Genomic DNA, 16,969 nt, shown 5'->3' with positions numbered 1-16,969 from the left:
AGTAAAATAAAACCTTGAAAACATCTTCCTCTCACCCCTTCCTCCTTCCCAGATCTACCTCATCCCTCAGCAGCTCAGTGAGGCAGGGAATGGGGGTTATTGTCAGTTCATCACCCAAGGCTTCTCCTGCTGCTCAGGGAGAGGAGTCCTTCCCCTGCTGCACCACGGGGTCCTTCCCACAGGAGACAGTTCTCCATGAACTTCTCCAATGTGAGTCCATCTCATGAACAACAGCTCTCTGTGAATTGCAGCAACATGAGTCCATCCCTTGGGCAACAGTCCTTCCAAAACTGCTGCAGTGTGGGCCACTCTTCCATGGGGTGCAGTCCTCCAAGACAGACTGCTCCAGCCTGGGAGCAGGGGAGCCCTCTCTCCACCAGCTCTTCCACAGGGGAATCCCAGCTTCGGTGCCTGGAGCACCTCCTGCCCCTCCTTCTCTGCTGACCTAGGTCTGCAGAGTTGCTCCTCTCACATATTCTCACTCTGCTCTTCTCTGGTCACAATTACAACTGACAATATATCTTTGTTAATTTTTTTCCTAAATCTGTTATCACAGAGACATTAAAAGCATTTCTAATTGGTCCAGCCTTGGCCAGTGCCACGTCCATCTTCACAGCCAGCCCCCAGGGGACGATCCATCAGGGACTTGCTCTGTCAGACATGGAGGAAGCTTCCAGCTGCTTCTCACAGAAGCCATCCCTGTACCTCTCCATCTTCCTGCACAGCCCCCCAACCTTCCCTCACAAGAAAGCTTGGCCTTAAAAACCCAATAAAACCTGATTCAGTCCCTTTTTAATACTATAATCTTTGTGACGTCACCTTTCATTTCTCAAAGTACTGCAGTAGTTGCCTACACAATCTTATCTAATAATCTATCCCATTGAATGTCAGTCTGCGAGGGAAATTGCTTCCTTGCTCTCACTTTATTTGACAGTACTGACAAGTAACACTTCCTTTCCTGATTATACCCACCTACGTGTAACTGAGGGGTTTTTTCTGCAGTAGTTTCTGCTGAAGGCTGTGTTAGAGTTCTGATGAAGATAAACTTCCAGTGATCTCTCATGTCTAATGAAATGAATGAAAGATTTTGAACGTGGACTTGTACACTATTGTACAGGATGTCATCAGAATAGCAAATTATCATGATGCAGATGTTGTCTGATTTTTTTTTTAGAAGCAGTTTATTATTATGTAAAGATGCTTTTTTTGTGCAACAGCAATTTTCTGTATCCATAAAAGCAGAATTCAGTAATACCTCTAAACTCCTGCTAGGGTAGTACAATTTCAGGCTCTGCAGTATCTGTATAAAACAATGTGGTAATCTTGTGTTTATTCTTGTCGGCCTTTTAGGAAGGTAGAGGATGATAAGCCACGGCTTAAAAACCCCATCAGAAATTCCCATTCACAAATACTTAGGCGGCTTTTAATTTAAACAGCTCTTAGTTTTGAAACACAGTAGTGTCAGTGAGAGGTGATCATGTAATTTCTCTTGCCGCATAGATCTTCCAGCCTAGAAAACTATATTTAGGAGGGCTGTTCTTCACGCTCTTCGCCTCGGACCTGTCACATTCTCATCTGACTGTGAGAGAGACTGAACACTGGGAGAGCTCCTAAGCGTTTGTTACTTCCCAAGGCTCGTCCGCACAACCTAACGCCTCGGAGCAGGATGGAGATGTCTCCAGAGAAACACTGCATGGAAACGCCGCTCGGCATCCTCTCCCTCACTATCTAGAACTCATTTCTGAAGCTGCTGCACCACGGGGCGGCCTGGCCCTGAGTTAAATGGCCCAGCCCGAGACACACTCCTGGCCCCGAGGTAAATGGCCCGCCGCCGAGGTAGTCTCCTGGCCCGGCGCTGGGGTGAAGGGGGCAGAGCCCGGCAGTCACCCCGTCAGACGCCCCCCGGAGCCCTCCCGGCGCCCTGCGCACCCCTGCGCGCTTCTGCGGCGGCAGCCGCAGCCCAGCGCTCCCGCCGCAAAGGGAGGGAGCGGGCAGGACGCGGCCGCGGTGGCGCAGGCATCGCCGGCATCGCCGGCCGTGCAGGCATCGCCGGCATCGCCCCGCTTGCAGAGCCTCTCCTCCGCCGGCTCCGCGGGCAGGAGCCCCGCGGCAGCGCAGGCCCCGGTTGCAGAGCCTCTCCTCTGGCACCGCGGGGAGGAGGCGCCCCTTGCCCGGGGCTGCGGGGACCGAGGCGGCCGCCGCCCCTTTAAGCTCCAGCTGCTCCTTTCTGCAGCGCCTATTTTTAGCGCGTCCTCTTGGTAGCATCCAGCTCTGCCCGCTGTTCCTGCGCGCTCCCCCGTCCCCCCCCGGTGGTAGGTTCCGCACGGCGGGGGGACTGAGCATGTCCGAACGCGCTCGGCAGCGGCCGCCGCGCCGGGGCTGCGCTCGCTCGCGGGGCGGGAAGGAGGGCGCGGGCGCCGCCGCCGCCCGCAAGTAAGTTTGTCCGCGGGCACGGTGCCGGCGCGGGCGGGCGGGCGAGGGGCAGCCGCCGCTTCGGTGCCGCCGCCTCCGCGCCGCAGGGGCGGCCCGGGGCAGGGGCTCGGGTTCGGTCTTCGGCGCCCACCCCCCCGCCCGGGGGCTGGCGCCGGGCGGGACGCGCGGCGGGACCCGCTGCCCCTGCCCGTCCGGGGCGCCTCGGTGCGCGCCTCGGGGCGGCCACAACTTCTCCGCTGCCTGCCCCGGGGTCAGCGGCTCGCGGCCTGGCCGGCTCGGCTCGGCCACGGCGGCTCCGCGCTGCGCGGGTCGGCGGCGGGAGAGCGCGTCCCCTCGGTGGGTGTGCGGCTCCGCCGGCGTGGACGGTCCGGGCGCGGCGCGGTGCAATCCCGGCGCGGCGCGGTGCGGTCCCAGCGCGGTCCGCGGCTGCGAGCGGCGCCGAGAGAGGCGGGCGGCTGCGCTGGCCCCGCGGAGAAGGCGCGATGCGAAAGTACGGTGCGAGTGTCAGCGCACCGTGAGAGTCAGAGAGGCTGCGGTGTTCAAAGGAGTTTCTGATTTAACAGATGGTACCGCAAGAAAGAAACGGTTTTCGGAGAGAAACTGTAATGGCACAGGTTTTTTTGCTCTCTCATGTGACAATTTATTCTGGGTGTTCTTTCAGTTTAGAAGAGGTACAGTATTTTAACTTATTGTAAGTAACCAACAAATACCGAAGCATGCCCCGAGATTTTTGCCTCTGAAAATGGGATTTTATATTAATTTCAGAAATGCTTGTTTTGTTGTTCCGTTCACGTACAAATCGATTTAACGCTCCGTGTTCCTAATATTAGGGAATGTAAAGTTTTTCACTTAACGCTGAAAGCAGCATAGTGTAGCTAGTTTCTTTTCCTGTGCTCTGAATCGAGGAAAGGTTTCAGAAGCTGCTTCCCTATTCAAAGGAAGCTTTTTGATGTTAGCAAAGTTGTATTGAGATAGTTTTCTAATTAAAGTCGTAATAGGGGAAAGGGAATTTGAGCAGCTTAGCGTGTCGCTGGTGAAAGAATTGGACTGAGGGCCAGTAAGGTGCTCTTGGTGGACAGTCTGTGTTAATTTTCATTTGGCTATGCCTGTAGTTGTCGTCAGTCTAATGACCCGACTTTTAACACTTTTAATCCATGCTTATCTTTGCACAATGACTTAGATTTGGTGTAGTACTCAGACATGAATATTCATGTAAGTCATAAATGTGTGCATGTTAAGCCTCGTCAGAATTTAGGTGCATTTAAAAATAGTTACAGACGCAGAAGATGCCATTCCTACTGTGTATGTTCTTGAGTCTGTTAATTAGCGTTATGCAGTGGAGACGGGAAGGCTGCTGGATTCCATACCTCTGCAACTCTTCAACTTTTCCCTTCTACCAAATGAAACTCCTCACCTCCGCCCGCCAAGGCAGCGGTCCCAGAGAGTAACAATTGCTCCGTGGGTTTCTGAAAGCCAGTTTGTGTGATTCGGCTCTGCTTTGTGCATGAATAAACTGCTGTCCTGTCAGTTCCATTTTTATAAGTATGCAATAATGACGGAAAACTGAATTCTTGAGTTGATGCTTTCTGCCTGCTGCAAAGACCACAAGAGAATGCAGCAAGAAAGAACAGCCTATGTTGACAGCATAGTGAGAAATAAGGAGGGAAATTCTTATGCATGGCAATCTGCCATTTTTCTCACGTGATTAGATTTGATCTGAAATAATACCAGGTATTTTAAAAATAAATTTATTTCAAATATGAGAAATTGTCAAAGTCAGAATGTTAAAAATGCCTTTCCTTATGTTCTTGGAGTAATAATTTGTTTAATTATTTGGGTTGTATTTTAGAGTTAGGATGTTTTAATACTATTTATTTTAGTTCCAGAGCTCATACATATTAACAGAAATATTTCAGCATTCTAACCAGATAAGGGTTCTTTGATAGTCAAAGCATATGCTAATAGAGCATATAAGGATATCCTTAAAATTTATGCTGTGAATTATAATTCCTGTAGAGTCTCAGTTGGTTCTTTTTTCTTGTCCAGGTTTGAGCCCAACTAGTGGAGATGAGAAAATTATTATAGTAACAACAGGCTTACGTGTTAGTTGTTTAAGAATGTCTAGTTAGCATCTGCAGTGTTTGCACAGCCTTGTTTCTCTTTAAGCAGAAAAAAAAGGTAACTAATCTTTTTTCTTAGTGCTTATCTTTCTTTCTGTGAAAACTTTTTTCTCTACTGTTTGCTTAATCTAAAGAAATATCTTCCATGGGTTTGTTTGTTTTAACAGAGTGTGTCCTCTTGCATTGTAGGAAATATACATACTTACTCCTCCTGGATTTGGGGGAATAACAGAACTATGGAAAGAAATGTAAAAACACTTTTTTGTTGCTGTTGTTGAATTTAATTTAAAAGCTACACCCCCAATTAATCTTTGCCCCCACCCCACCCCCCCAGATCCCCAAAGACGCAAACCCTGATGATAATGACATCTATTTTTTTCATAGGGACGTGATGATTTAAGGCTGGTAGCAGAAGGCAGTAGTCTAGGATTGTCAGCACTAATGATCAGCTGTTAATTTACAAGGTCTTTGCGCACTTGTTTTTGTTGATGAGCTACTGTGATTTACTTCTTCTTCACCCTTTCGTGAGTTGCTGTTGTTTCTTACATTACTGTAGCAAAAACATTAAATTATGCGTACTGTTGAAACATATGGAAGGTGACAATCTTATAGGAGCAGACAGTTACTACTGACAAGCATGGTCGGGTGTCAGATTAGCACAAGATTGTTATATGATTGCTAATGGCTTAGCTCAGGAGATATTGATATTTTTCTTTAGTAGAGCCATTTACTTAAGAGTGGGATGGCTTCTTTGTTCATTGCAGCAGATATTTTTTAAGTAGGGTGTCTCTGGTGTGTGAACTGTTGCCATCAGAGGCAGAAGGATCATTTTGAGATAGGCAAAGAATTGCGCATGTTTTGAAGCTTGTGGAGAGGACACTCAGGTGTTCAAAACAGACATTGCTCTCTTAATATCATCAGGGGTATTTTGTGCTAGGGCCAGATGCTTGTGTGGCTCATGTAGCAGTGAGCTATAAATTACCCTGCTATTCTAGCATCTGCTCCAACAAGTTTTACTGAAGATTAGATACAGATACAGAGAAGGTAGCTCCTGGATATCTCGTGATGTGTCATACAGTTTAAGATAGGAAGTTATTTGATCTGCAGGTTAAAATCTTTCAGATGGAGCAGAGGCCCCTGTCTCAGAAAAACCTTACCTGTGGCTGCAGCAGTACAAGTAGTGAGTTTCTCCTGTATGTAAAGCTACTGCTTGTATCTCTCAACTACTCACTGAAGCAACTGAGTACCTCCTGCTTTCTTACATTACTCTGGCAAAACAGGGATTGAAGACATATTTAATTTTTTTTGTTGTTGTTATTCTACTACCTATTAATAGAGTAAACTAAGAGAGAGAAGTAGAGGGAAAATCATAAACCTGTGTCAGTCTTCCATCTTCCACAGATATTATGCTGAGAACTAATTTGAAGTTTAGCTCCCTAACTCTTAAATGTCATGAGGACCATTCAGCCCTGCTTTGTTAGTCATCAGGAATACACTTATTATCTTTATTATTTGATGATTGAGAAACCATGAAAGGAGACATGGGAGTAAAGGGAAGAGAGGACAGCTACCTACAAGCTGGATGTGTGTCATAATTGAGTTCTCAGCAGAGCACGAACACAGAGCAAAAACACTGCCTGTCACAACACAAAGGGTTGGACTTTCTCTGGGTCCAATGTGTAATGTCTTGCCCATATAGCCCAGGGATGGTAACATGAGGGGAAAAAATGGGATTGTGTGAGTTCCTTTACGAATAGCTTGAGAATGTGAAAGGTGTATCAGTCTCCTCTTTATTTTCTTTTTGCTGCAGCTTGTTGTTTTCAGGCTTAGAGTGATATGTCTAAATTGATTTATATATTTCTGATGAGCTTTTATTCCATATGACTCGGGCCCTATTCACTACCCTCCCTCACCCCAAGGTTAGCACTTTCTGCATAATAGTTATTCAACACTGGAAGCCTGACTGATTTCAAGAGGAGATTTAAAACTTGTGAAGGAACAAGGAGATTTCCCCAGGACAGCCATGGGCATTTTAAAGCTTGAAAGGACCTTGAGGGACTTGAAGTGACTTGCTATGTAACAGAAACTGGATGACCCAAGTAAATTCCTAGTTGAATGAAACATACCGCTTCGAAGAAAAAAGTTTTCTTAATTTAATATTTTGGAGTAAATCCCTCTCAACAGTTGTGTATGCATCCAAATCCGTTGCACCCTTTCCAGTTATTAATTAGCCCAAGTTTTTGCTATTAATAACTAATTTTTAGGCTAGCGTTGTTTTTATTCAACTTCAGCTATCAGGTCTGACTATCTGCCCGTTCCAATTTTTTTAATAGGAAAATCTGTGTCAATTGATGAAGGTCTCTTGATAAGACTGAGCTCATCAAATCTTTTGCCTCTATGTATTTTCAATCCTGGGTTTTTTTGTGTCTGGTCAGTTAGACTGTTTTCTGTCTCTTGGAAGCTATAAACTATTGCCTCCTGGATGCAAATGTTTTTCCTAATGTGCAGTAACTTCATATAGAAATTAAATGCTAAGGGCAAGAAAAAGTCAGGGCCCTAGTAGGAAGAAGAGAATGTAAAGAAATCTCTGATGGTGAAATAGATACAAGTTGTCTTATAACTGGTTGGTAAATCTATCAGTGAAAGAGGAATGAAAGAGATTTTGAACACTAAGCAGAGCTTAAGCAAAAGGAAGACCATTTCTGTGGAAGATGGGATCTTTGTTAGGCTGTGAATGGGAGCCTTAGCTGTGCAAGATCCACTGCTGTAGTTTACACATTATTCAGTCATCAATGACCAAGGACTGGCACTTTGGGTCAGCCTGGGACATATACCCCTTTGCATCCCTGTGAAGAACAGTTGGCGTATTTGCAATCATGGATGTAAGGTGTTTCTTACTGTCCATGTAAAACAAAGCTGTAGCCGTTCTGTATCAAAGTTGGGATGACTCTGGAAGTATTGCCTCCTGAAAGTGTAGGCATCTTGTTTGTTCAGTTGACATAGTTTGTATGCACTTGTGTTCTGGCAGGTATTCTCACAGCCATCAGGACAGATTACTAGAAACCATCCTGTCTTTTTTCAGTGGGTGATCTCACCCACCCAAGCACCAAGGCTGGAGAAAAAATACACAATGCAACCACATAGCATGGCTGCTTAATTGATATGCTTTTTCTTTCCAGGTATTATATAAACAATTCTCATTCATTTCACTGTGAACCTGACTTGTGGAAACAGAAAAGAATTGTCTGCCTCCTGTGTTCCTTATAAAATTCTTTTGGGACATATAGATGTGAAACAAATTTCATAGGTAAAACATAGTTCAACTGAATTACTTGCATAGATAAATAGTATCCAGAAATCTTTGCATAAACTTTATAGACGACGTGCATACAAATATAAGACTTTGATACTATAGTCAGAACTGTGTTTTTTTTTTTTCCCAGAGCATAACACAGCCAGAGTCCATTAAGATACTTCCTAAAATAACTGTAAATACGTTATTAGATATTCCTTAATCTAACTGAAGCTATATAAAACCTTAGTAATAAATCATATTTCATAAATAATACAGAGCATACTAAAAATGTTAGTATTTATAGTCACTGCAGTGCAATTGGATTCACTTGTGAGTCTTCTTTATACTTCCTTTCTGATTTTAAATTATTAATACCGTTCTATTTCAGAAATTGATATTTGTATACTGTTGATGTAAACCCAATCTGTTCAGTCATCTGAATCTTTGACAGTTGAATTCCAAGTGGTTGTATGCATTTTGTTGCACAAAAAAGCCAGGGCATCCATGTTGTTGATAAAAGGATATTCCAAGGTGATTGATCAATTAATATTACATCTTTTGTAATTCTGAAAAGAGAGACTGTAACAGCTTTAAAATACCCTTTAGAGAAGGAAACAACTCTTATTCAGCACTACGAGAAGGAATAGGAAGAAAAAAGGAAACAAAATGTTTTTTTCTTCTGGCTTTAATTCTCCATTGGGATCTTATTGTTAGTGTCCTTGGGTTTTCAGTAATTTTCTCTGGGATTCCATTTTTTTTTCTTTTTTTCATTTTTCCTGAAGTCACTATAAAACTAACTGCAGTGAAATATTATAGCCATAGGAGTAATGCTAAGTCATTAGTAGTCAATCTCACTTCTACATGAAGCCTCAATCCCCTTGTTGTACTTTCTGCTTGAATAGTTTTCAAAGAACCACACTAATTTTATGTGTGAACTTAAACTACTGATAGAATTCCCACTCATACCTTCTGTTGCCATTACTACATCACCATGGCAAAAAAAAATTGTGTCTTTCTTTGCATGCAGTTTCCATATGCCAGAAAGGATGAGAGTAGCAGGAATTAGCTGGTCCATGTGGAACACTTGACTGTGAAACTCTTTCCATATGCAAACTGTCATACCTCTTTTTCTTGTATTTCTTTTTCACTGAGGTCTGCCTCACCTGAAATCTTGCATACCTGAGTTTGGGCTCCACTGAGAAGTTTTACCTGAAGCAGTGAGGGAACTTAGACACCTCTAAAATGGGAACAGTTGAATAGCTAAGTGTAAGAAATTGTAAGGAAAGTTTTGAGGTGGCACGAACTGAAGTGACAGTAACATCTGTACCAGCTGTACAACATAGCATGATATGAGAAGATAAGTTCATTAGTGTTGGTGAAATACTCTGATACCGTAGTGATCACCTTGGAGAGGCTCGTGAGGAAACCGAGACTTTTGGCATCCCAGCAGAGCTTAACTAGAGTACCCTAAGGCTATAGACTGAACAAGTCTGACTAGACACCAAATACCTTATCTGCCTACTCAGTAAATGGTGCTCTCTGAGTGTTGGTGGGAACAGTTGGTGGAAAGAAGTGGTCTGTGAACACATAGCTGAAAATTGTGTAAAGCTGTTCATCTCTCCTTTTGGAGAAGATTGTTTAGACACTTGGTCACCTGTGGTTCTTAACTGTGTTGAAAATAGCAGCTACAGTACATGAGGTGTTGGTACCTAACAAAATCCTCATCAAACTGCAACCAGCCTTCTGAACTGGGGGAGAAAACCTCCTTGTACTGATAATGTGACTGTGAAAGAAGAAATCTCTGTAACAGTCCGCATAATCATTAGTGAGAGTAAGTAAATACAGACAGCAGCAAGTGAGACAGAATTAAGATACGAATAGTCCTGATTTTAGTGTGATACTTTTCCTTACACTCCATAAAGGGAATAGTGTCAAAATCATGTTATGTGTCTGCTGGAACTCTAGTACATATGTACATCATGTCCAACAGCACTAGCAGAGGTCTGCAAAGTGGTTATGCCCAGTGATGGAGGCAGTGTTGGTTGTTACCCAGGTGGAGGAACAGCATAGCTGGGTGGAGTTGGCAGTGTTTGGACGGAGAGTGATGCAGTAATGAAATGCACCCACACATAGTGGGTAGGGACCTTAACGACTATCTAGTTTCAATCCCCCCTGCTATGGGCACATCTCCCACTAGACCAGGTTGCCCAATGCCCCATCCAACCAAGCCTTGAATACTGCCAGTGAATGGGGCATTCACAACTTCTGTGGACAGTCTGCATCTGATTATTTACTGTGACACAGTGAACAACAAATTGTCTCCCTGCAGTTCTGTCAAAAATGTTGCAGTAAGTTTTGAACAAGGCTTAGATTATACCTAGATATAAAGCTTGATCTCACTGAAGCTTTAAAGGGAAGGTATTGCAAATATTGTGATAATGAGAAACACCCAGAAAAGATACCCTCACCCTCCCATATGTATTTTCCCCCAAATTCCCTTACCTTCTGCCTTTCGCAGATACCAGGTTCCTATGAGTGAGACATAGTAAAAATGCAGTACAGGCAGAATGCAGACTTGTTACTGCTCTTCCCAGTATGCCCTCAGTCACTTCTAGGTACACACCCAAAGGCAGAGGTTTTGTAAGGTTTTGTGGCAACCAGGAGTAAAAATGAATTCTCCTAATTAATTGATATGTCATCTTCTGTCAGCTCCTATGGGGAACATAAGAGACCAGTGGTTGGAACCCATGGGCCTTTCTTCAGGTGAAATAAAGGAAATCTTGAGGAAACATGAAAGTTGTCATTGATAGGGAGGAAATTGTTCCATCTCCATGATCTCTAAATTCCTGTGACTGCTAATTGCATCCTGTTTTCTACTTCCCCATTGCAGTTATTTTAATTACAGCTCACTACAGCAAAAGTACCTGTCTCTGTTGCAGTCTGAGTGAATCCAAAAGAAAGAAGAAAAATATTTCCTTTATTTCGTCCACTCTTTTGTAATACTCAGTCATGTTGTTGGCCAGTTTTCTGGTTTTAGTTTTCCACATGTATACCTCTATGTAAGCCAGTAGATCTTTAGATAATAAGAAGATTTGATTTTAATAACTTCCCGTGAAAAGCACAGTAACTTCTTTTTCCAAAGCTATGTAAATGTTTTCCATGTGTATTAATTCACATTTGCCAAAATGAGCCAGTTTTATACCCGTGTGAAGGCAAAGGCAGTCACCAATGTGCTTTAATACCTATGAGTTAGTTCACTTCATGTTAAGTGAGTGTTGAGACAGTGACACATATTGCCCAGAGAAGCTGTGGATGCCCCATCCCTGGAAGTGTACAAAGCCAGGCTGGATGGGGCTTTGAGCAGTCTGGTCTAGTGAAAGGTGTCCCTGCCCATGGCAGGGGGGTTGGTACTAGGGGATCTTTGAGGTTGCTTCCAACCTGAATCATTCTATGATGACTATTAGAAGGATTTTAAAGACTAGTCTGAAAAAAATGGGGATAAATGGATGTAAGTTATGCCAATCTACAGAAATACAGACTGATATGGTGTGAGGCAGTGTAGCTGGTGTAAGCAGCTTGTAGTGTTCTAGATGCTTGTACCTGACATTTTATACCACAGTACTTAAACAGTGGCACCATGCAAATTTCAGTGCATCAAGCATTCAGTTTCCATGCCAGGATTATATTACTCAAGTTTGTTTGGAGTTCCAGACTATTGCAATTTTAAACCACTAGTGTTTTGTCATGTGTCTTTGTGTAGGAAGATTCCCATTTAATACAAATTGAATTCTGATAAATTAATGATTGTGACCAACTCTGGGCTGTAGGACATCTGAATCCTGCAAATGTGTTTATGCCTAAGATACAAGTAATGGGCTAATGTGAAAGACAATCTTATTACATCTTCCATGCTGTTCTTGGTGCATTGTTAATCATACCTTCTCACAGGAAAAGAAAGGTAAAATGATAGTATTTTCTCCAAAGAAAGCAAGCCTATCATCAATTTCTTGATTATGGAATAGAAACACAACATTATTCCTGAAGGAATTCAGAATATAATCTTCTAAGATGCTTTCTCCAAACACACATCTATTGCCTTGTGCAAGAGCAGTTAGGAGGAGCGCAGGCAAGTCTTCTTCGTTCTGGCAAATCATCACAGTTATAACAGGATTACTGTCATTGTTCCTTAGCATATGACATTTAGAAAAAGTTTCTGTTCTTTGAAACAGTATTTTTTGTGTTACTTGTTTTGATATTGTCTCAACTAGGCTCTTGATGTTGAAGAGAACCTACTTGTATTGATGTATAAAATATATGTATCACTTTGTATGAAGAAAAAGTTTGTCTCTGTGCAAATGGACACGTACATTTATACAATATAATCATGATTTAATGTACTAGTAAGAGTGCATGGCTCCCAATTATGAAGAACAATACTGGATCTCAGGTGACCATTTGGGTCAAAACTTTTCTCTACCTACCCCAAATCATCTAGCCTGCCTCTACATACTTTGGCTTTCTTTAATCTTTGTTATTATGGGTACATTTTTAGTACTGCTAATTGGCTGCATTAATTTTTCCTTTTTTAAAAAAAATGCTGATGCAAAAAAGTAGTTTATGTGAGACCACTAGGGGAATGTTTTAAGAATGGTTGTACTTTGGGAGCCTAGTCTCATAAAATGACTTGAGAATGGCTGGTTAAAGGTGAGCTACAAGAACAACTTTTAATTTCAACCTTAAATCAAGGTGTTAACTAACTGAACTTGAGACAGAAGATTACAGAAACTATGGCTTAGTCTCTTTCAGAGTACTACTACATTGAAATTCATGCCTAAAATTGTAATTTTTTTTTCTTCTTGCGTGCGGTCTGTGTTTGGAAGTTCTAGTTCTGATCTTTCCTATCAACAGATGTTTTTACAATGAATTTATGATCTAAACCAAATAAAACTGTACAGAGCAACTGTAGTCGCTCAGTAAAATAAAAAAGTTTAACCCTTCCCTTAAAAGCTACATCAGGCTCCAGAGTCTGGGACAGGGTCAGACCTTAACTAATTTTGTTTTAACATATGGAAGATGCTGGATAATTTTACCTTGAACAGCTCTACAAATCAACATGTAGTGAAAAATAGGTTCTTCCCATGTGTTAGTGAAGGGTCAGATAGTGTATAGCTAATAGCTTCGAGCCATGTGTGGAGAATATTCCTACCTTCTGTTCGTCAATAGAGAAGCAACCATCATATGTTTATATCTATATATTTATTATAATAAGGTCCATGTGTATCTTTTGTCTTCTACCTTCTGGCTAATTGTCAGAACTAAGGAACTAAGCTGCCATGAACTGGATGTGCATGCTACTGAAAGTATAAATTTGTAGTTTTTTCTTAATCCGCTTTTAAAATGCATAAGGCTTTTTCTGGTGCAGCACCACTGATTTTATAGGGTGTTTTTACATGTGAGTGGTATCTAAATATTGTTCTCCCCAATGGACAGAACAGCAGCAAAACATATTGCTGCTGTTGGTGGTGTGGTCAGAAGAGACCACTCATTCTGTGATATAAAACCTTGAGTATTTTCATTGTAGTATAGAGAGGAACAAATGCCTCAGTTTTGTTCTTTGCAATGTCCAACCTGATATGGTGAGAAAAATAATTTGCGAAGTTTTTTATACAGTAGTATTTTGTGTAACTCTTTTGTTTCAAAAATTTCAAGTAGCTCTACTGTGCTTGCCAGTAAAACAAAGAGATTACAGGAACAGAGCAACCCCTCCTTCCCCCTCCCCCCCCCCTTCATTCTCCTCCAACTAATTTGATTCCTACTAAAATCCTGTTTATGTTTGGAAAGGAATGACCTTGAAACATTGTAGTTCACAGTTCGAATCTTTTGGTAAATATTGGCTTATATACTGGGTGACCTGAATAAAAATAATGAGTAGACAGTAGAATTTTTTGTTGTTGAATTTCTCATTATCTTTTTAAGGTGTTCATTTTTTCATGTCCCTCTATTTGTTGTATGAAGGATAAATTTAGTATTGTGGAATCAATAATGACATTTCCCATTCCATGGTCATAGCTCTTATTTAATGCTATCAGCACTGTCATTTTTATAGATGTTCTGCATAATGTATCAGCATGGGCCAGATTTTTGTCTGTGACTCAGATACTGTTGTAATTATATTGGTGCAGGCAGCTCCATCTCTTACTTACGAGGCTATAGTCATGGTAGTGAGTTTTCTACATGAATGGAGAATTTGTAAGCCTGCACCAACATTAAATAAATAACCTCTGACAAGTGTTGAAATTTTATTTCAATTATGTGGTAGTGTTTGGTTTCTGTCAGAGGGCTCTGTTGTTCTCCAGCACCCCCATTATGTGCATGTATTTGCAGTGAACAGAAGGTAATTTGTGCCCTCATATTCTGTTGGGATAGTGGTGAAGTAATTTTGGGAAGAATGCACACTGTCAGTCTCACTCGTCTTATTCCCTGAATTGCTTTGCAAGTCCCACAGTTGAAATTTGCTGGAAAAAGTGCCTAATGCAGACAGTCTGAAATTATGTGAAAACTGCTTGTAATAGCTGCACTTTAATACCTGAAACAGAATAGAGGAAACCATGCACAAATGTAGGCAGCCTGAATCATCAGCTGTTCGTGAAAAACTCCTGTGTGCATGCAGCCAGGCAGAAAAAATAAGTGACTTCCACTCTAGTTCAACAAAGCCATATGAGTTTTTAAAACTCATAGGCATGGGTTTAATTATTACAGTGTATCAATTTTACCTGCATTGAGAGAAAGGAAGCTTTGTGATTTTACATTAATGAGGTGTACAATGCTGAACTAACAACAGTGTCCAGTTAGGCATTTGCAAGGCACAGGTGTCTGGATGGCCCATTTCCTGTGCGCTGCCTGGACTTTTTGGGATGATGCAGTTCTCAGGTTATATGTGGACATCACAGCTAAGAAGGGTAATAAGATAAGCCCCTTTTGGCTAAAAAAAGAACAGTGCTAAGCTTGAGGATGACGCACATATAGGCTTTCCTTTGGACTTCCACCTGGAATAGCAAGAGTACAAAAAAACTCCCTTCCTCTTCAGCTAATGAGACCTAGGGGATTCCCATATTGGTCACCTCCTGTTTTAATCTGCTGAGAACAGCCTCCTAAAGCAGACAGGTTTCTGACCTTTATTCAATGATCTGTCAAAATGTTTGGTAGGTAATATGTGGTGTCTTTGCTCAATCCTGATTTCAATTCTACTGCTGTAATCCTAAAAATCAGACTACTAAATAGTGGAATGAATGTCCAGTGTCATTTTAGTAGCACTTGAGCAAGCAGCACTGTTATTATTGATAGCGCTGCATATAGAGTTGAACCTAATAATAAAACCCAAGATATTACTTAACCTTTTTGATGATTTTCATATTAATAATGACTTGCAAAAAAAGTTGAGACATTAAGAAGCAACTAGATATATTTTCTTAGGAAAAAGAATGGGAAAAAATTTAAAACCAGTTCTAAGTTTTAAATAGAAAAAGATTGACTGTATAATTAGCTTTATTACAAAGGCATAACTAAGGTCCCATTTTCTTCTTCTGTATTGTAGTTGAAATGTCCCAAGTGAGCATTTATAAATCTTAAAACTCTGCAAATGGAGACTTAGATACAGGCACCACATGTTTCACTTCTGTCTTATTGATCTTAAGGTATTATCAACACTCACAAACAGACAATTGCAAATCCATCTTAAAATTGAAGTACTTGCCATTTTCATGGTATTCTCTCATGAGGCTTCTCTATCTGAGATCTGTCTTTTCAATTACCACTTGCTGTCATTCAGCACTTCTTGCACTTTAATATTATAATGCAAATAGCTCTGAATCCAACCAGATTTATTTCAGTCCCTTTTCTGTTTCCATGCTGTTTTCAGTCCCAAGAAGTTTTTAAGGAATGTTCTCAAACAACTTGATTGGTGAAAGTTCAGTAACAGTTCAGTTATAGTAACAGTTCATAATTCTAAGGTTCTCTGAAAAAACAAATAATTAGATTGTTTTTCTTGTGAATTTTAGTGGAATTACAGCTTCATAAGATAGAATCTAGGGCTTCAACAGAACTTAATTGTTATAGCACAAATTATCTTCAAAATAAGAAAACTCTAGTATTGGTAGCATTTGTAGCATTCCTAGCGATGAAAGCAAAACATAATGACTTGAGAGTATGTGTGGGACTTGTGGCTCCTGTCTTATACCTGTACATGTAATTGGCCAGAAAACAAAATAAATATCACAATAAAAGGTTCATATAATTGGCTACTCTGTTTCAGTGCTAAGATCAAAGCAGTGTAATGTCTGTGGTGATATTTTTGCTGTTCTAAATCTTGGGTCTTAGCTGCTCCTAAATAGAATTAAATTCAGTCATTGCTAGACATGATTTTCTGCAGTGCTAAATTCTTACTTATTTTTAGAAGTTCAAAAATACTTGGGCCTTTACTGAAGCCAGTAAGAGCTGTGTATGGTGATGAGGTTGAAATCAGACAGAAAGTTGCATGCCAGGGCACAGTATACACAAGGCATAATCTCTCCAGGCTCCATCATTTAATTCTGCATAGTTAAATTAGACCTTTGATCTTGAATTTTCCAACGAGGGTGTCTGTCTTTCTATCCATGGATGACCAAAACTACTTGACGTGCTACCTTATTTTCTTAAATTCAGCCCTCACAAATACTGTATCTTTATTTTTCAGGTTAAGTTTGAGAATGGCATCTTTTGTTTTCATGTTTTGTAAGTGGCAATAGGGGTAATTCAATTCAATCCTTTAACTTATTTCTTGTTTGTGTACATGTGATAGAAAAATGAAAAGCAAAGTGTCATCATTACGTGTTTGGCCACAAAACTAGATGTTAGAAGCATGCTAGCAAATTGAGCATTCTTTCTGATGAGATATTTTACCGTGATCCTTTTGGAATTGATAGAACCTGACTTTAAATTTCTCTGGTTGTGGTGTTAAATTTCCTGAGTATCTAAATGTGAATCTTATGCCTTGTACATTTGAAAATGCTGTAGTTTTTACTCAATTACTTCCTTGTCCATGAGATTCATATATTTTCTACAATATCTCTCATTTGACAAAGTA

At 41.2% G+C, this 16,969-nt stretch overlaps 1 protein-coding gene across 1 annotated transcript in view; it reads left to right on the top strand.

Annotated features, from left to right (window-relative positions):
* The first annotated feature begins 2,341 nt into the window (after positions 1 to 2,341).
* Positions 2,342 to 16,969, top strand: part of OXR1 (oxidation resistance 1) — a 261,917-nt gene continuing 247,289 nt past the window's right edge. Inside the window, exon 1 of the mRNA XM_066177402.1 lies at positions 2,342 to 2,433. The gene's annotated coding sequence lies outside the window, so the exon portion shown is untranslated. The remainder of the gene's footprint in view (positions 2,434 to 16,969) is intronic.

This window comes from Chamaea fasciata, unplaced genomic scaffold, assembly GCF_029207755.1.
Source record: "Chamaea fasciata isolate MVZ Bird 193981 ecotype frontalis unplaced genomic scaffold, bChaFas1.0.hap1 SCAF_1, whole genome shotgun sequence".
Taxonomy (NCBI): Eukaryota; Metazoa; Chordata; class Aves; order Passeriformes; family Sylviidae; genus Chamaea; species Chamaea fasciata.
Note: the sequence above shows the minus strand (reverse complement) of the source record. Positions and strands in the feature narration are given on the sequence as shown.